The sequence below is a fragment of the Zonotrichia leucophrys genome, chromosome 11 (assembly GCF_028769735.1).
Source record: "Zonotrichia leucophrys gambelii isolate GWCS_2022_RI chromosome 11, RI_Zleu_2.0, whole genome shotgun sequence".
NCBI lineage: Eukaryota > Metazoa > Chordata > Aves > Passeriformes > Passerellidae > Zonotrichia > Zonotrichia leucophrys.
In genome coordinates this window covers 15247974-15268469 of record NC_088181.1, presented here as the reverse complement: position 1 = coordinate 15268469, position 20496 = coordinate 15247974, and the positions used below count along the sequence as shown (strand labels likewise).

General features: G+C 41.6%; 1 long non-coding RNA gene across 1 annotated transcript in view; it reads left to right on the top strand.

The window, feature by feature from the left end:
- LOC135452963 (uncharacterized) overlaps positions 1 to 16952 on the top strand; it is a 39870-nt gene extending 22918 nt beyond the window's left edge. The window contains exons 3-4 of the long non-coding RNA XR_010441742.1: positions 16036 to 16242; positions 16663 to 16952. This is a non-coding gene — a long non-coding RNA (uncharacterized LOC135452963). The remainder of the gene's footprint in view (positions 1 to 16035; positions 16243 to 16662) is intronic.
- The last annotated feature ends 3544 nt before the right edge of the window (positions 16953 to 20496 follow it).

The window sequence follows — 20496 nt, the reverse complement described above, 5'->3', positions numbered from 1 at the left end:
GGAGTGTATTCACCAAAAAAAAAAAAAAAAAAGACAAAAAGAAAAAAAATCACAAACACAATGTCAAAGGAAAAAAATCATCCTCCCTTTATTTGGAATTGTTGTATGTAAACTCCAGCCTGGAAGGGAGACTACAGCTCTGCTGAATTCAGCTTACCTAAGGTGAGATAATGAACAAGGTGATTCTGAAAAAGAAATACAAAATCATTAAGCAGATCTGTAAATTTTATAATGAATCATTTCAATTAGATTCAGGCAGCAGCAGATGTTAACTCATTTTGGCACGCCCAAGCTTTGAGGTTCTTAGGCTGAATTGCTTTTTTTTTTTTTTAGGTGGAAACTTGATGAATCTCACATTTAGAACTGTGCATGAAAAAAACGTGTTATGTAAAAACAGAGCAAATGGGCCCTTCATTTGCTGATTAATGGGTCAGGCCTCTCTTCCTATACCACGAGGGGCTTTTAATGTGAGAAAGTGATAATAGGTTCACAGAGGCAACAAGCTAGGGCTTAATGCTGCTGGTGAACCCAAAAGTATTTTTGTGGTTTTTCTTGAGATTTCCTTGCAGTAGTCCAGCAGTGCCACGGAGGGACAGGCATTCCCATCCACAACACAGGATGTGTTTGCAGAGTGAATAATTTGCTCTGTTCAATGGATTTGTTGGGCAGTCTCTGGGCAGTTGCATTCATGTGGTATACTGTGAGAGAGGCTTTATTTTTTAATATAGAAGAAGGATCCCTTGAAATGCCCACCTGTGTTTGCATAGAGATTTTAATGTTCACAATGTTCAAAGTCCTTGTGTTAACCTAACCACAGAGACTGTGTCACTGCACAGGATTTAATAGTCCTCCCTCTCACCACTTTGCTTTCTGCCTAGACTACCTGAATGGTCTAAGCCATCTGATTTTTGTCTTGCTCGCTCTTAACCTTGTCTGCTGTGATGAGAAGGGTGGTGTTTGGTTTACAGCTGAGCAGATGTCTCCGTGATGGCACTGCCTGCCTTTGTACTGGGAGGGAATTTCTGCTGGCTCATAGCGCTTCCTGAAAGAGCTGTCTCTTTAAGGACTTATCTCATATTTTCAGAAATTGACTGTGAAAATTCTAAGTAATGGTGTGACATGATCACACTCACTTTCCGTAGTTAATCCTTCACTAGGGGTCAGGCGCTTTCCCTGCTCAATGAGTCATTTGATTGTCATCTACCTTGCACAAAAAAACTACGGAGCCCCAAGCACTGTCTGGTAAGGATGACAGGCAGTCACAGTGCTGAGCTCTGTGCAGGAATAACTGAGTTAGAAAAAAGCTGCTGGCACTGTAATAAAGCGTTTAATGGACAGACAGCCTCTTTTACCTTCCTTGGGGTAACACTAAATCCCTTTTTATTGTAGTTTGCACAGATGTTAGTGAGTTATCCATTTCTCTAATCATACTAGAAGTTGGCACATCCATCTTGAGTAAGAAGACCAGCCCACTCTGTTTTTGAGAGTCCTTTTTCTAATAAACTTGTGTCACTTTCAGGTCAGTTTCACCAATACAAATAAAATTCAAACAAATAAAAAGTATATTGTCTCATGATGAGATGTATGTAATTATGTCCCTTAGGTCAGTTTAAATTTACAGTGGGAGTTACACTGTGTATAACCCTTCCTGCAATCTAGATTTTCCTGCTGCTTTAAAAAATAAAACAAACCCACCACAATATTTAGCCAATATATTGTAGCCGTGTGGTAGTCTCAGTTTTGGAGCTAAATGCTCTATATGATTCATTTTACTTTGCAATTATTTGTATATAAATGCATCTTTGTGTCCTGCGAACAATATCTCCCCTCCTCCCTCCGATAAATCTTTGTGAATGGAATCCACTTGTTTTGTTTATCTCCTCTGCAAAGTGATGCTAAACTGCAGAGTATTTCTATTTGTTTCTATTCTTTTGCATGCTGCATCCTCATTCAATTTCATCCTCTTGCTGAAGAGTTTATTTCCCTTCACGTGGTTATTCCCGAACGCAGCGCATTTATCGATGAAAGGAAATAAAAGCTCGGGTTTGGGGCTGGGTGGGGAGAGAGAAAAACCCAGAGCCTTGGTCGTCCCCGCCAAGGTGCTGCATGCTCCAACTGCTGGCGTGCTCACAAAGGTCAGCTAAAGTTCAGGAAGGGATAAATGATTGCTACTTTGAGGGGGTCCGTGGTAAGCCTTGTTCTTTTTTGCGCTCAGTTGATGGGTTCACAGCGGTAGCTGAATTTTGATAGATTGGCAGACACTGAAAGGAAATGCTAAATCTGCCACAGGGACTCTAACTAACTTCATTTTCTGGGGGCAAAGGGTAAAAAGACAAGGGGTACTGTTCAAGGGCAGGACATCATATGACCTGGTCAACAAAGCTGCCACTGTTGTTTGTTTGGATCCTTGCCTTGTTGTACCTGGCTTCTTAACAAAAGGCCTTACCAGCAGGGTGGGCTATCAAAATAAACATTAAAGGTTCAGGGGTTGATGCTAGTCCTTTGTGTATGTAAATTTACTGCTCTCTGGGGTCTCACTGTAAATGAGAAGGCCTGTCTCTGTTGTGTTTCCTGGTAAAATACTTTTAATAAATAAATCAAAGACTATGGAACATTAACTATTTCTCACCAAAATGGAAAAAGACTGCAGGGTTGTTTTTGTTGGGTTTTTTTCCAACTGTTTCCGTACTTTGCTATAAAAAAAGAAAACCTCTCTCAGCTTCAAAACACCTAGAGTGAGTTACACTGACAATCTTGCAAAACAAAAACCCAACCTCCCAGGTTGGCTGTTGAGTTTTACACCGAGCTGATGTGCTGAATATATCTGACATTTATACACGCCTTGAAATAAATAAAACAATTGATTAGGCTGAAGGCCAGGTTTTGCTAAGGTCAGTTTTACCATAGGTTCTGTACAGTCTAGGCACATCTGACATCCGGTTAGAACACGAAATTGTAGAGACTTTATTCACAAACTGGGTAATTGTGCACATAAATGCTTAATTAAGTGCATTTGTCCGGGTCATTAAGCTGGTTGTATACACAGTTGTGAAAACTGTACGTTTCTACCTTTTCCTTCTTTTTAATCTTAAGTTTCCTTTGTGATCTCCTAACACATTCTGGAATGAATGAAAGAATTTATGCTCTGAGAGAATGGGGAGTTTGAAATGTTTGCAAGGGAATCTGAAACCATGTGAAACCAGCTAATGTTTCAGATTTCATCAGAAACTCAGCTCAGTGATTCTCCAGGTTTACAAACCATATGGTGAACCTGAGTCTAACTTTCAATGACCAGAGTCTGATTTATAGTTTTCCATGGCAATTGGTCAAAAACTGTGATTTTTCCCAGGCTTCAAAGAAAAACTAGACAAGCTTAAGTGATTTGACTGAGAGCTGGGTTTAGTCTGAAATCAGCACTCACAAGCTGACTGCAGGTTGGTGAACATGGCTTTAAAACTGCCCAACCACATTATCAGTATGCAAAAATTAAAATTGGCTGCTTTGCTGGCCAAATATTTTTAGTACTATTGGCTTCATCTCTTTGTTTATCTTTAAGGACCACTTGGGGAAGAATAGAAAAATCTCATTTTGATTTTTTTTTTTTTTGGTCAGTGTTTAACAAGAACAGAGCTCACATAGCCTCCAGGAACCAACCTCTTGACCAGCTCAGGTTAACTTAGCTTTGTTCCCACCTCTGGGAACTGGACAGCACATATTGCAAGGATTTTATTTTGTTGGGGTTTTTTTGCCTAACAAGGAGCAGGTCTCAAAGCACTTTACCTCACCCAAAGCAGCTCTGTGAGAGCTTTCTTCAAATACCACACACATTTTGAGCTCAGCTACCCGAGTCAGGACACACAAGAGTCAGTATCTGTTTATTGGAATAAATGAGAGCTGGAGAGGATTAGAAGATGAGCCAGATTGAGTTCTACAAGAAGAGCATAAATGACTGCACAAGACTTGCAAGCAGGTTGATTTTTCTTTTTTTTTTTTAAACAGGAGAGCAAGAGGGTTTTTTTTTCTTTTTTTTTTCTTTTTTTTTCCCCTTTTTTTGTCCTTTAGTGAGGTGTTCTGTATAATGCTGGAGCTAAGCACCATACCGAAATGAAACAGGAAAAATGAATTTACTCAGTTGTACATCCTTCTAAGCTGAAGGTTGAAATTCTGCTCAAGCTAGTGATTTTAATGAATTTTAGATGGAAATCCTAAATAAATTATATAGGAGGAATTTCAGAGGTTATTCTAATTTGGCATATTTTGGTTTAGTTTAATTTAAAATTCAGAAGCCGGGATGAAGTTGAATTGAATGAACATTTTGTACAGCAAGTTCAGCTGCTGTATTTACTAAAGTTGTTGATGTTGCTGCTTGATTTCTGTACGATTTGGATGAACAATGATCTCCTAGATCAGTTTGGGGTTTTTTGTTTATTTTTTTGGTGTTTGTTTTTTGGGTTTTTTTGGATCAAGAGGGCACATCAAGATTGTCGTATTTAATGGAAGTATTTTGTGGATAAGATATAAGCCCACGTCATGTGCAATGTAATCAGATTTTATAATATTCCATCATTACAAAATGAGGCTTCTTTAGTGAAGAGTGCAATAAATAAGTGTTGTGTAGCATTCTGGATTCATCAAAGGCAGTGGGTGATTTTGTCCAGCTAAATTCCCCACAGTGTTGCAGCTCAAGGTGTGGTCTTGAGAGATCACTGTCTTACAGTACCTTGGAATGTGCTTTCACATCTGTTTCTCAGGAAAATAAAAGCATGTTTCTCTTGATGGAAACATCAGTGGTTAATGGGCTGTCTTTGGGGAGGTGAGCCTTGCCTGTGTGCAGGCAGATGTGAGGCAGGGCTGCCTGGCTCTGACTGTGAGGAGCACTGAGCTCCGATGAGGGATCTTGCCCAGGGCTGCTGCTGTGCCTCCTCCTCCTTAGAGCCCCTGGGCAAGGAGGGGAGGGCAGGGCAGTGAGCAGGGCTTGCAAAACACCCTGCAGAGCTGTCTCCATGGGGTGATCCAGCCCCTAAATCACCCACAGGTCAGTTATTGTGGGAGGGAAGCCATCCCCGTCCCCAATGTGGGCATGGTTGTGACCTTCAAAGCCTGCTGGAGAAAAAATGTCTGCAATAGATCAAGAACAGATATTTTTTGTCAAGATGAACCAGAGTCATGCAAGAAGATCATGCAGGTTGTAGGCACCCCAGGAGATACACAAACCACAGAGCTGCTGGTGTCTTCTCCTCAAGATGTTCTCAGTGGCACTGAATCTCTTTTCCTTCATGTCCTCTACTTCTACTCATCCTGAGATTTTCCTTCACAGTTCTTTCCTCTGAGGGCCAGAGAGGAAAGGAGCTGATGCTCGATAGCATGGCAAAGTTTGAGTTTATTTAGTTCATCTTTTAAACTATCATTATGGTTTCAGCAAGCATCACTTGCAAAACAGTGAATTTTGTCTTATTGTCTGAATTTTGCAAACAATCACAGGCACTGAGCTTGATATTGTTAAAAGCAGCAGAGTTTTAGTATAAAATAACAGATGTTTGGCTCCAGAGCATGGGCACCACCTTCTAAAAAAGGTGCTCCCCTAAACACACATCCAAAGGTCAGGCAGTCTCTCCTTGCTCCCAGTGCACTGATGGACAAGCATATTCTGAGGTAGTTGTGTTTTCTGGCTCTGTTATACACAAAATATTTGTTCATCCCAAGAAGATTCAATATTGAATTGTGTGACTCTGATAAGCTTGACAAAAAGAAGGCTCTTGTGTTTGCTGGAAGAACAAATGCACTTGCTTTCATGGTAATGCAAATCCAGCAGGAGAAAAAGGTGTAATTAATTGCACTTGAGCCAGTTCAGAGCAGGAATGTAATGTCTCCCACATTTCCATCATTACTCTGCAACCACTCAAAACTTGAGGGGGCCTCCCAAGAGCACCCTCAGGGATGTGCAAGTACAAAACGTGGGTGTCAATTATGCATGCCTAAATCAAATTAATAGCTTGGCCTGACCTCACTTTCAGCTGGCCTTGCTTAGGAACAAAACTCCTACAAAACAAGAAAGTTCTTGCAAAAGGAAGTATTCTTCATAATTTTAACCTTTCCACCAGCTCAGCTGCTATTTTATGGGTGTAAGAGGGTGCATCTACAGTGGCTTTTTTTCCTCCATGTTTCTGTCTTGAGGCGAGGAACCTTTCTTTGAAATTAGAGACCATCGTAGCTCTTTATGGTGTCGGACGCTATCAAATCTTTAATTGGTCTTAAATCTGTCCTTTAAAACCTGTCTTTTAAAATGTGATCTTGGCAGAGAGGAAGACTGGCCAGACTGGGCCAGTGGATCAGGCTACCAGCATATTATCCCTGCAGGTTTTCAGGCACAGCTTTGGAGAAAACAGTAAATCAAAGAGTTGGCTGAAAATAGATACTGCATACTATTACTGAGTTCTAATTCTCTGTGTGACAGACATATTTGAGAGGTTTTATTGAGTGATAACTGAGGAGCATCTCCACATTCCCAATCAGGAAATCTAGTCTAAAATTGCTGGCTATTTGGGTGCCTAGGCTTGTCCATTTCCAGGAGAACAAGATGTACAAAATACAGCATTGTAACAGAAGAATTGGTTGAACAGAATGAATCATTAGTGCTTACTCAATAGGTGGTTCTTTGGAATAATTTTATATTTAAATGCACTACAATTATAATTTTCTTGGGTACTCACAGTCTTTGAGTCAAAGTCATATCCCCTTTGATTTTCTGTTAGAACACCAGAAACAAAGCTCCCCTTAGAAAGCATTCTTCACTACATTTAATCTAGATTTAGTTTAGGATATTGATGGTCTCAAGACACTCAAATGTATTCAGAATTTGGTGTTCAAGTAGGTTTTGAGCACCATTTTCCAGCTTATGACAGACTGTAATTTTGTTCTCTGCCCACAGTATTTCCTGTAATTCAACAAAGGCCTTGGTGGAAGGTTTGGAAATAGCTTAGGCAATATTGAGAGCCATTGTTTGAGGATTCTGACTCAGTTTTTGACCAAGTGGCCCCACTGTTACCTATTGCTAGTAAAGTCAGTTCTCCTCCCAAACAACAGCAGCAACAAAAAAATTAAGGCTAAGAATTCCTTTCCTGCATCGCTGCTGAAGGAAATAATTCTGTAGCAAATTGACTTGTATCCACAGAAATGGTGTGGCAAGACACCATATGTGGTAATTGTATGCACTGCTCAAAATATTTTAAATGTACTTGTTCTTACAAAGAAGTTATGAAGTTAACTTTTATATGTGTGTGAATAATTAAACTATTGTCACTACTCTAAATTATCATCTATTGTTAACTTACATCATTAAATCTTGCTTCTTTGCTAAAGAATAATGAAAAATACACTTAATTAACAGTTATTGCAAGCTTGAGGCCATTGATAACACAGTTCTCAGACTGAATTTCACAAGTGTGTTTTGTACTTGACTTGAAATTGCTGCTTTATTCCAAAGCCCTGCACAGTGATGTGGGCATAACAAATTTCGTATCAGAAGAACGAACTCCCTTAGTAAATTATGTCACTGTTGGTTAAGATTAGGTTGCTACAAGCAAACAACTCGAGTGTTATTTTTTTTTTCCAGTGCAGAGGGAGGAGTTATGGCTTGAGCCTGCTGTTTTAGTTGCTTTTAGCAAATTTATGAAAGGCTTTTGCTGTGTGCCAAATCTGAGAAAAACCCCACCTCCTTTGCCTCGCGGCCTCTCTGTGCCAATCCATCAGGAGATTTTGGGGGTTCTGTAACAGTTCCCTGAGGAAAGGGACTCTGGTTAATTTCCTTGTTGTTTCGATTACAGAGGTGATAGGGCTTTTTTTCCTTGGATATTGTTAAAGAGGCTTGCCAGCACTGTAAAGAATGTGCTGCATTCTTCAGATGAAATAAGGCCAATCAGTGGAATAATGAGGAAAGTAATATCTCCCTAGAGAGTCTGATTGGGTTTTCATCAAATCAGCCAACCTTTTCCAGTCATTTACACCAACGTTCACTCCATGCAGGGTGTTATGCTGTCTCAGATTCTTTCCTCCTTTTAAATCCCTTGTGATTATTACTGATAACTAAATAATTGGGATGAGGCAAATTTATGTATATTGTATATGTTCTTCTTTTTAAAATTAATTATTTTGCTCTTATTTTCTCTGATATATTTTAAACTACCTTCTGCTACCCTGGAAGCTATTCCAAAGAAAAGAGGGATATGCAAGAGCTGAAAGATTTATTCCTTTGTGACACTGAATGCCCTTTTATTTTTAATATGTGGGGTAGTCTCCTATGAATGGAAGGTTACCTACTGCTAAGAGTACAATCCTATGACAAGATGCCCAATTCTTTTTGTTAATTATAGCTTGACACATTTATTTTTATTTATTCATTAATTTTCCTTTCCAAGATAAACCTCTAAAATGAGCCTTTTAATTTATTGAGGAGTGAGGAGAACAATAGTTACCATGATCTTCCCTTATTTCCTGTTCTTTTCTCCGTCAAGACCGTGGCATTAAATGCAGGAGGAACATCCAGCTAGTGAGACAGAAATACTTCTCCTTCTCATTCACTCACACAGAATTCAAACTAAGAAAAGGTTTGCACATAGCTTCTGCAGGTGGTTTCTTGCTGTACCTACAGACATCAATAATCCGTTCTGAAAAATATAAAGATTACAGTGTTGGGCCAGATCCTGCCATGGTGTAAATCAGCTTGGTTCTACTGACACCAGTGGCTGTCACCCAGCATGAGTCCCTTCAGACACACATGGCAAGTTATTGGCTCACCAGGGCTACTGCTCATACATCATTAAGTAGCCCTTTCCTATGAAACCAGTACCTTTTTGCCATTGAATGAGAAATAGGCAGGAGCACAAAAGATGCAGGGTGCTGCAGAGCTGTGCTGCTCCAGCGTGTTTGCAGACTAAATGTAGCAGTCAGCCTGTGCTGGCAGCTGCATACATGACTATACAGCACCTAAAATAAGGGGGGGCTGTGATTCCCTTCTGTGCTGTGCACTGCTCTGTTCTGGAGCACAGACAAAAAGAAATCTGGTCTCCTGTGCAAGTTATCTTCCTCCAGTGGCTGGAGCAGTGCAGCTTTGTTATACACGAACACATTTATGGCATCTTTGACAAGCTCCTGGACCACATCAGCCATGATCTGATTACATCACTAAAATTAATGTGGTCTTTGGATGTTTTACACAACAATCTGGGAGGCATTTATTTCCTGCACTTGGGGGGGGGACATGTTTAGCATGTGAAAGTTTTCAAAATTAACTGAGTTCCATTCACACCAGTCCTCCCACACCGCTCAGCAAATGATTCAAAGCCTTCAGCGTGATTTCATCTGTGCAGACTCTAATCCACTTACTTAATGAAATACATAATTAACATATTATAATTGCAGTAAAGATGGTTTTGACAGAAATCATTTCCCGTATCTAATACCGTGGTAATTTAATCTGTTCCCCACTCCCTAACACGACCCTCCGTGATTAAGTTTCATAAGAATTTTTTTGATTGATTGATTCATCTGACGTGCCTGGGCCCTGCTAAAGGAGTGTCTGTCAGTTTACAGAGCTACGTGATGTTGTGGCAGATGGTTGTGGAGAGGCTCTTTGCGCTGTCTCCCTGTGTGGTCTTTCTTTTTTTTTTCCCCCCTAAATGCCCTGATAATCCAAATACAGCAACCCTGATCCACTAAATCGCTACATGTTTTTATATGCTGTCTTTTAGTTGTGTGTATAGTTATTAAACTAGGGAAGGCAGGATGTGTTAAACTAGGAGGTCTAAATCCTAATGCTGTCATTCACTTCCACAATAAAACAACCCACACAGATACTTTTTATTTGATTTCTCTTTCTGTTTGTTTTCAACACAATCTCTCTAGTCTGTCATTCACTCTCAGGCAGTTACTTGAGTTAAAAGGGCCAGCAAGCCAAGTTATGCAGGCCCTCTCAGTTAAATATCACTTGTTACCTGCAGGAATATATGGGGAACATTACCAACCACTCGCTCTTCAAGTCAGGCTCAAACGGCTGCTCTCTGGATATGGGTCATGACTCATGAGATAATATCCAGTAAAAGGTCTGTGGCAAATGATTACTTCCTATTCATAGACTGAAAACCTATAATTTTTTTAATGCTGTCAGTCTCCAGGAAACTGTGTCCTAGTGACATTGTGAAAAAAAACAAAATCCCAAAGGAAGCGATGCTGGATGCCTTCCTCTGAGACAAACTAAATCCTTTGGCAATAAAATCATCCTCCTCTCACCTTAATCCCTGTCCCTTACGCCATCCTATGCTCCAATATAGCATTTTTCCATTTCTGGTTTGCTTCTGTGGTAGGAGTTAACCAATACCCAGTTCTGTACTGCATTTGCCTTTGTCCATGGCTTTCATGCAGCTGGTCAGGTCTCCAGCACCTCCAGGGAAAAGTAAATAACTGTGTTTGGGGCAGATGATAGACAAAGACATGGCCCTGTCAAGTAATCCAGCCATTGTCAGAACTTGCTCAGCTTGGTAAAACCAGCCATCCTATTGCAGGTTTGGGCACTGGTACCTGCAGACTTTATCCACAGGGTGGATAACACTCTGAGCAGCACCACTGGCAGCATTTCCTCTTTATGTCTTGACTTTGTACACCAAATGGGATGCACAATGCAGTCATAGGTATGTGAGAGGGCTCAGGGCTGTGGTGTCTGGGTGTCTGGGCCTTCTCCTGGGGCCAGGCAGGAGGGGGACCAGCAGCTTGTCATGTGTGATGGTTTACCCCAGGGACAAGGATTTCCAGGGTTTCTATTCTGGAAGAGAGCAGGTTATATGTGTTTTAACCCTTTTAAGTCCGGTTGTTCAGACTTTTAAAAGCCTGTGTCATGAGGTGAGACAGCACCACAGGGAGACAATGGTAGTGGAAGCTCAACCTCTCTTTGGAGCCAGGATGCAGCAGCCACAGCCATCCAGGCAGCAGGGTAATCCCTCAGGGGCCAATTTTGCCCTGCAGCTGGGTCAGTCTGTGACACTGGTTGGTGGCAGGCAGTGTGGCACTGGGAGGGATGTGGCACTGGGAGGGATGTGGCACAAGGAGCATCATGACACGAGGAGCAGTGTGGCACCAGGAGCAGCATCACAAGCCAATTCCCAGCCTGGTGGTGTGAGGGATGCTGACATGAGTGGTTTATGGCTTGTAAGAGCTGAGGTGTGCTGCAGGCTCAGAGACCACAGTGAGCTTCTGTGTGCTGTCATGCCCCAGCTGCTGGAAATGTTTTGAGTAGCAGTCCCTTGGCTCTGTTGGTCAAAAGGTGGATGAAGGTGGTGAAGTTGTGAACAGTGAGCAAATCTTTGCTTCCTGTCAGCCTGAGCCTTAATGTTTTGCTTTCCCACAACTGCAAATAGTCTCAAAGGGTCTGGTGGACAATGCTGCTTGTATGTCACAGGGCAGAGATCTGGGTCTTAAAGAAATTGCTGGACAGAGTTGCAAATTGCAACATTCATTCTGTTTTACACTGGAATGTCCAGGTGGGTGTATTCACTGACAAGGAGGGTAAAGACAGTAGAAAATAACAGAAAATAATTTACAGCCTGTCTTTGCTCTGCTTTGTTTTTTCACTTGATAGTAAGTCAAAGGTGACTCAGGCTCCAGCCTCTGTGATGGTCGTAATGCACAAAAGGGACTGGAGGCAGAGCTGCCTCACCTGTCCTGCTGCCTCAGAGCCCTCTGAACATTAGATCTTGGGCAAGTGCTTCCGACAGAAGCCTCTGTTCATGAAAGGCTCAGTCTTCGTCCTCGTAGGAGGATGCGTGAATCATTTCTGATGATATGGAGCTGCATTTAATTGTGTCATCTTTCATAAACTGAGTGTGTACCAGTGCTTGACAACATCCTGGGTTTGTGGGGCTTTGTTAGTGATTTGAAATACAGCATATTCATCCATTTCAGCAGGGTTTTAAAGACTGGTAAAGGTTTAGGTGCCTAATTTGTGTCGATGAGCTGATGCAATAGTTGGGGTTTATTTGCCTATCAGTTCTCACTGACCTGTGTACTACTGGTGTGTCTGCATTAAAAGTTATGCCAAGATTATCCTAGCAAAGTCTTTCCATGGTGCCTCTAAATCTGCCACTCCTCCCAGTGACAGATTGTAAATGCTCTGATCAACAAAAGCTCTGCTTTTCCCATTGAGTTGTGAAACACTTACCTGGGAACAGCTTGAGCACAGAATGTGAGACAAATTAAGAGGCATTTATGCAAAGGGAGGGCAGAGATTTTGAAAAAAACATAATTCAGATGGTCAGCTTTTTAAAACACTGGCACAAAATCAGAAGCGCAGAGAACATAGGCTCCCACCCCAGCCCCACAGCCAAACCCACAGTGCGTTCAAGGAGGCCACTCACAACGATGCACCCCAGCTCCTACATCCGAGCCAGTGAACTCATTGAACTTGACTGAAATTCCTGTCGGAGCATTTTCTCTTTCCTGTGAGTGTGGAGGGAGGGGGGAGGCTCCTTTGTGAGTGGCAAGTGTACATGAACACCACCACATCAACTGCCAATATGTTATGAGGCCTTGGTAACAATCTGGAGTCTCTGGGGAGCTCTGCTGCAGTTCAAGTGAGTATCAGACAGAGAGAAAACAATTTCTGGTGCCAATAATGCAGCACAGATGAAAAATGTTTTAATATTTGAAGCTGCTTTATGGCAGAAGCAATGACAGTGATGGAGTCAATGTCAGCTTTTTTCCTTTAAATGTCATCTTTCGTCTATGAGTTTTTTCTGCTCTGGAGGCATGCAAGCCTGATGCTGACTGTTTGCAACCATTGATCATTGATTTTATTCTAAATGGAAAGCTTGCCAGAAGACTAGAAATTCTGGAATTTATTAGGATTTCTTTAAGAGGCACTTTAGCTCAACAGTTCTCATTACTGTCTTTACAATGTTACTTATTTTTCTTTTTATGTCATATGATTTGTAAAGGGTTAGTACTCAGAGAACAATATACGATTAAACCACTGTGCATGCTGGAGTTGCAAGCTTAGAGGGGAAAAAAGGATTCTTAGGAAGGCTAAGCACATATCTGAGTGTTAAACAACTAATGTCTCTTCAGAACCAAAAGCTCTATTTTGAAATCTGTGAACATGATTTTTATTAAACAGCAGTTTTGATTAAATAAGGTCACTCTTAAATTAATAACTCTTAAATACATAAATAAAAGGGCTAAACCATCTTTATATTCTGACATTTAGTGCATAAACAACGTACTGTGTGTACCAAATGTCAGAATATAATGAAAGTTTGTCCTGTTAAACTAATACTACTGATGGGCAAAAATGTCCTGGACTCTAAAACCTCTTCAATGTATTTATTTACAGTGACATTATTCTGAACATGCCAACTAGGAGTGGTTTAAGGCTTTATTACATATTAACATTTAACATATTTGTGTGCTTATGTATAAGTGATTATTCTTCATTTGGTTAAAAAGAATCCATTTACAATTATACAGTGGGCTAAATGTTTTCAGTTTGTGATATGTTTCCATTGGCACAGGACTAGTTCAAACAGGTATGTTAGCTCTTGGCTGACATGCCTGACATTCGAGCTTTATTATGGAGCAGTGTACCCAGGGAATGTGAATTATAGAGAGTATCAGCCCTGGCCTGCTGAAAGCATCATTCAGCCTGGTTGATTATGGAATTTACTCCGGAGTTTGGGTCTAGAGATCCATCTACTGAGCTGATGCTGTTTATTTGTTTAGTCACAAATGTGTTTCAGACCAGACAAAGGGAAGATGGTAGTGGGAAGCAGGGGGATTGGATAACACTGACCAGTGAAAATACAAAATCCTTCAGGCTAAGGGGCCAGTGGTGAAGTTTATTGCCACTGTTTAGATATAACTAATTCTGGCAAATCCTTTAATAAACCCCCAAGTGCAGCACTTGAAGTGTAAAAGAAAACTTTCCAGCAAATGAAATGTCCGCCTGCAATGTCACCGTGGATGCTGTAAACAGAGTTCCTGGTGCAGTGGGTCTGTTGTACCCCATTGATCAAATTGCTTTTAGTATTAACAGTAATGGACTATCCTGATTTGCAGTGCCACATGTGATACAATGTTGTATTGTGACTGGAGTGGAGGAACAGCAAAATATTTTCTGTTTGCCTCAACTCCTATCTATTCTGCACTGGCCATATCCCCACATATTCATTGTGTGGGGATCACTTGTTAGCAGGCAAGTTTCTTTGTCTACAGCAGTGAAACTCACCTGATAAAAATAGCTCCTTTTCCCTTTATTGTTGGGTAACCTCTGCTTCCTTCTGCATAGATTGCCACCAAAAGGGCTTGTTTAGATTTGTTCTATGCCCAATGGTCTATTATTTCTGTCAGGGTTTTAATGATTCTCTGATGAGGCCACACTTTTTGGCTAAATGCAAGAGTTGGGCAATACTGAATACTATTCAACAGCCTTCTCTTGTGAGTGCCATTTAAAAGGCACTGGTGCTAGGAATATCTGCATCCATGGAGTGCAGCTCCATTTGCACAAATAATTTGTGCACTTTTGTAAGGTGATTCTTCAGAGATGCTCCTTTACAGCTTAAAATCCTAATGAGCATTTGCAAAATAACCAGGAATTTGCCATAGTAGGAATAGCTGGAAGCCTATCTGACAGTTTTGGTATTGGTATGCTTGTGAACCAGGGAATCCTAAAAAATTATTTAAATATAAAGTGGTGTCAGTGTATTATGCTCCCATGGTGTAGAGATCCTCCTTATCATGAGTAATTTGTGTTGTAGCAGAATCTAGAGACTGCAGGGGATTTAAGGGTCCCACTGGGTTAGCACTGCACAAATACATCACAGACACTTCTTGCACTTAGGAGCTGTGTTTCAGAAAAATGGGATAGCACAGCCAGGAACAGGAAGTCACAGATTGGCCTGGGTTGGAAGGGATCTTAGAGACCATCCAGTTCCCTTTGCCACGGAACAGACCAGGTTGCTCAGATATCCATCCAGCCTGGTCTTGGAAACTTCCAGGATGGGGCAGCCACAGCTTCTCGGGGCAACCTGTGCCAGGGCCTCCCCACCCTCACAGTAAAGAATTTTATCCAATATCCAACCCAAGCCTCCTCCCTGGCAGTGTGAAGGCATTCCCCTGTGTCCTGGCACTCCATCCCCTGTACACTGTCTCTCTCCATGTTTCTCTGTAGGCTTTTTCAGGCCCTGCAAGGCCACACTGAGCCCACCCCAAAGCTTCTCCTCTCCAGGTGAACAATGCCAGCTGTGCCAGCCTTTGCTCCCAGCAGAGCTGCTCCATCCCTCTGCTCATCCTGGAGCCCCCTCTGGGCTCTCTGAGCAGCTCCAGGTCCCTCCTGGGCTGGGGCAGCTCTGCAGGTGGGAAATCACCTGAGCAGGGTAGAGAGACAGAATCACTGCCTTTAATCTGCTGCCCAGGCTGCTTTTGAATATGACATGTGTTATTGATAGTAAGATCATCTAATTTGGGGGTGGAATTGAGATTTAGTAGGCTTTAGTTCACTCTTGCTTAGTGCACTCCAAGAGCACCATGTGTTTCTGCATTAGATTCACTGTACAGGCTTCTGCTTGGACAAATTATGGGTTGTGTTCAGGTCTCTTGTCCCATCAGAAAGTGATTGCCAAGGGAAAGCACCACCCCAGAATGTGATCCTAAATAATTAAATTAAGGTAGTCCACAAAGAAAAATTTACATTTCTGTTCCTTGTTTGGGAAAATGTTTTTATGGAAAAACAAACCTAACTTTTCCATTCCTAAGTGGATTGCTGCTAAGTGGCAGCAGAGTACTGCAGAGGTAGTGGCAGGTGTTGAGAACAGTGATAGTAAAAAGAATATAATTTTGGGGAAGAATCCTGAAATTTTTCAGAGAAAATAATTTCAGCTGAAAATCCTTGAGTAGCTCTAGTAAGGAATTTGCTCCTTTTCAGTGGAAATCAGTGACTTTAGCATTCCTGTGCTCAGCAATTCTCAGCTTTGTGCATTTATCCATCTTTCTTTACAGATAACCAGCTAACATCAGTGAAAGGACTCAGTTCCTTCACTGTGAGGAGCTTAGCCTTGCAAGAAACCTCCTGCTAATCCATATTCAGAGAAGCCCTGAGGGAGCTATCAAGACTATTCTGAGAGTAAATTATCCACCCAGGAGAGGATTACAAGATCCTGGCTCTGCTCGAGATCCCCAGCCAGACCATGCAAGTATTTGAAAAAGGTTTGTGCCACTTGTGTGTTCAATGTGCTGGTGCCCCATGACCAATTCTTGGAGACCTCTGAATTGAGGGAATGAAAAGCAAAGGCTTTATTTTGGAGCTGAGGAAAGCAGCAGTCACTGGTGACTTCCAGCAGGGAAGCAGAAAGCTCCCAGCACCCTTTTGAGTGCTGACCACATGAGCAGGAACAGAGGGCAGCACTTGAGATTGTCCTGTGGTGCCTGCAGAAATCACTCACTGGAATGAATTCTGCAGCCCCCTTCTGACAGGGGAGGGGAAGGTGCCCCAAGGCAGCCTCCTCCCTCCTCCATGGGCAAGAATTGAGCTGCAATAGCTCCCATCAGCTCAGCTGGGCTGCCTCAGGCTGTGGGCTCAGCCAGGATCCTGGTGCTGTGCCCCACAGCATCCTTCTCATCTTCCAGATCAGGAAAAGATGAAGGAGCCACCTGGCTTGTCACTCCTGCTGACACCAGGTTGGAACACCAGCTGGGATCACCCTGTCACAGTCTGCACCCCTGCGACTGAGGAGAAAAGTTCAGCTGCCAAGATATTCAATCTGGAACTCCTCATTAAAAAAAAAAAAAATCCATTAGAAGTTATATCTTTTATAAATGGCCTATATATTATGACATAATTTAATTTAGTGCTCTGAATGTATTATGGCCACCATAACAGTTTTACATTTATAGATTTCATAGTTTTGCTTCTATAAAACAACTACAATCTGTACCCCTTCCAGCTAATTACAATAAAATGCTTGGATTCACATTTACAATGTAAACTAAGGGCAGAGGCGTGTACGTTCTGACTCAGGTTCATGCTTCACAGGCTACTGAGGATGCCCAGGATTAGCCTCCCCTGACTGAGGTGGTTTCTGGGGTCAGGGCTTGGTGGAAACCTGCCAGGAGGAAGCTGTGCCCATTGCTAGGAGATGCTGGGGTTACTGCTGGGGCTGGATAAGTACTGAGAAAATTAAAGAAGCTGGGAGTAGATACCATGTAGGCTGAGCTGGAGAAAAGAGAGCACCAGATCTGAGTGTGATAGGACTCACTGGGAAAAAGAGAGGAAATCAGCTGTCAGGGATGCAGAATGAGTGAGCAGGATGTAAGGGAAATGAAGATGTGGAACTTAACTGACAGATTCAAAAATGGCACATGTATTTGAGAAAGTCCTGGAATCATGGAATCACAGAATGGCGTAGATTGGAAAGGACCTCAAAGATCATCTTGCTCCTTCCCCTAACATGGGCAGGGACACCTTTCACCAGACCAGGTGGGTCAGGGAGGGTCCCATTCAGCCCCATCCCAGCGCCAGGGATGGGGCACCCACAATTTCTCTGGGCAAAGTGTTCAGAACCCCCCACCCTCACAGTCAACAATTTCTTCCTAATATCTAATGTAAATTTCTTCAGTTTGAACCCATTACTCCTTGTGCTGTCACTGCAGCTCCCAATGGAGAGCATCTCTGTGGCATCCCTGTAGCTCCTTTAGATATTGTGAGGTCCCCACAGTTCTCTTCTCCAGGCTGAACAAACCCAACTTTCTCCTGTGTTTCCATAGGGCAGGTGCTCCAGTCCTCTTTTCAACTTCATTGCCTCCCCTGGACTTGTTCAGCAGATCTAGGTTCTTCTCATCTTGGGGGCACCAGAACTGCACACAGTGAGGATGCAAATACAAACAAAGACACGTTATAAAGAGCTTCATTTTCCTATTGTGGTATAATGTATTTACTCAAGAACTGCTTGTGTACAGAAGACCTGCTAAAAGCAATGCATGTTTTATTATTTTTTTAAATTAAAGCATACAATCACAGGTCCCCAGTGGCTAAGGAGAAAGAGAGCAAAATCCTTTCTCATTTCAAAATCCCCAAACTTAAAATAGGCTTGTGTCAAAAAAAGAAATAATTTCTGAGTTAACAATAATAGAACACAATACTTAATGGACTTTCTCTGCTTATTAATTAACAGATAGATTTCCCATATCTGTACAAATCAAAAATGAGATACCACCTGCCTTTGATACCCTATTTGTTTAGCCTTTCACCAACCTGTATGTACTCAGCACATAGGAGTTTCTGAGAGTAGCCAACAATAAGGACTTTTGTTCCTCTGAAAATCCTTACTCTGGAACCCACATTCTTGCTAAGTTCACTGGAGGTGAGCAATTCCTGATTTTCAGTCATGGCTAAGGTTTTTTAACTTATAGTCAGTTCTTCTTAGTAATCAAAATGCTCTAAAGAGGTCAAATTGTTTCTAGGATGCAGCTTGGTCAAATAGTTTTATGATCCCTTCCCAAATATTCTGATTTTGTGAAAATATATCTACATTTACATGGTTCAGAGGTGGCCATTGTTTCTATCAGTGATGACCACTGCCACTGCAATTCCAGTGAGACAAATGCACATATGAGTTTCCATTTGTAGATGTGATAAAAATATGTCTGATTCCATATCCAAACAGCAGCCCAAGCATCTCTGTCAACCCAATTTTTGACGCTTTACAATGTGTCCCCAGGTCTAACAACCTTCCTCTGCAGATGCTGTTTCTGTATGTTTTTAATCACGAATCATTCCTTATCTATTAACCAATCATATTTGCTAACTGGATTGCTTGTGAAGACCTCTTATTGTAATTAGCATGCTTCAGTTGAAGAGTAAACAAATATTCTAACAAACTACTATCACATAAGTTGATTTTCTGTTCTCAATCACTACCATTGTGGGTACAGCAAGTTTTGAATTAAACACCTCTCCAAGATGTAATGATCTCAGTGAAGAACATTTTAATTAAATTAAGGGATTGAAACTTTTGTTTTTGACAGGGCATGAATAAATCAAGAAGAGGTGAATCTGGTTCAGTGAAAAGCTTGATCCAGAGAAAGAGTCTTGGAAATAATTAAAATGGTGTTGACCAACAATGCTGAAGTGGAACAGTAAATATTTTGTCGAGGGATGCTAAAACATAATGTACTACACAGAGTTCAAAGTATGGTTTTAAGGAGGTGGCCATTTGCCTGTGTAACAAGAGTCTCTGGTGAGGAGGTCGTGTCTTCTTCTCGCACCAGACCCTGGTTCTGTCACTCTGTGTTTGGACTGACAGGTGTGAGTATTGGGGTGTTTCATGAGCTATATTAGTGACATTTTGGGAGGGCTGCATATCCTGGGTCTGTCTGATAGCATTGGTACAGGGTTTGCTGCCTGCAGCTTGCAGAATCCCCTACTGGAGAGTCATCCACCATCTCTGGACCTGTGATATACACATTTACTATCAGAATAAACAGAACTGGACCTCCACCCACAGCAACAGATTTATGTGTATAAAAACTGTATGATTATCATACTCAAATCAACCAAAAAGCATCTGCCTCGCTCCCTGATTTTAAGTTTGTACCTTGTTTTGGAACACACGTGCACGAACACACGCCTGTGTCTGGATAGTTAATCAGTCAAATTAGCTAGGAAGTAGATTTTGAGTATTGAATATATTATGAGCTTCCAAGAAATATATTTACCCAAAATACTTATCTGGCATCAGTATAAAATTCTCAAGGTTAAAGTGACTTAAGGATCCAGACTCCAGAAGCTCACTCATGCACTAGACAATATCTCTTTTCATATTCTTTAAACCACTGCACACCACTCTCCTAATCTTAATAGTGCTCTGGAGAGTGTGGAATGGCCAAAACATGAAACAGAATAAACGAAATACACAGAAAACTGTTACATTTGCATTGCAAAACCTTGGCTTGGGTTTGAAAAAAATGGAATGACAGTTTGTCCTCTAAACAGTGTCCAACCTTCTTAACCTTTAGGTGTCATCTGCCTAGGCAGCCCTTAATGCTTGTTTTTAGAGATGAAAATAGGGCCCATAGGACTTGAGACAGATCAAATAACTGGGCAATAACCACTGGGCTTGCTCTTAAAATAGAAGATCAAAAAAAGGCAAACCAAAAAAAAAGAGGTCTGATTAAGAAATGGGTTTATTTGGCCACACTCAAACCTGCCGGACATGGGAAGGGATGGAAAAAAGAGGGTGACCAGGTGGAAGGAAAAAAGCCTAATAAAGAAGGACACTCCCTTAAACCATGCTGTGGAAATCTTTCCTTGGTCATGTCCTGGAGGCACTAAAGCAAATGGAAATGGGAGAATGTTCTTCCAAACTCCATTCGTGTTCAGCTCTGTGTAGATCACGTTTCATGCACAATACATGATAACTTGTAGATCTCCTTGTTTTATCCTGGCTTGCCTCCTCTTCCTCC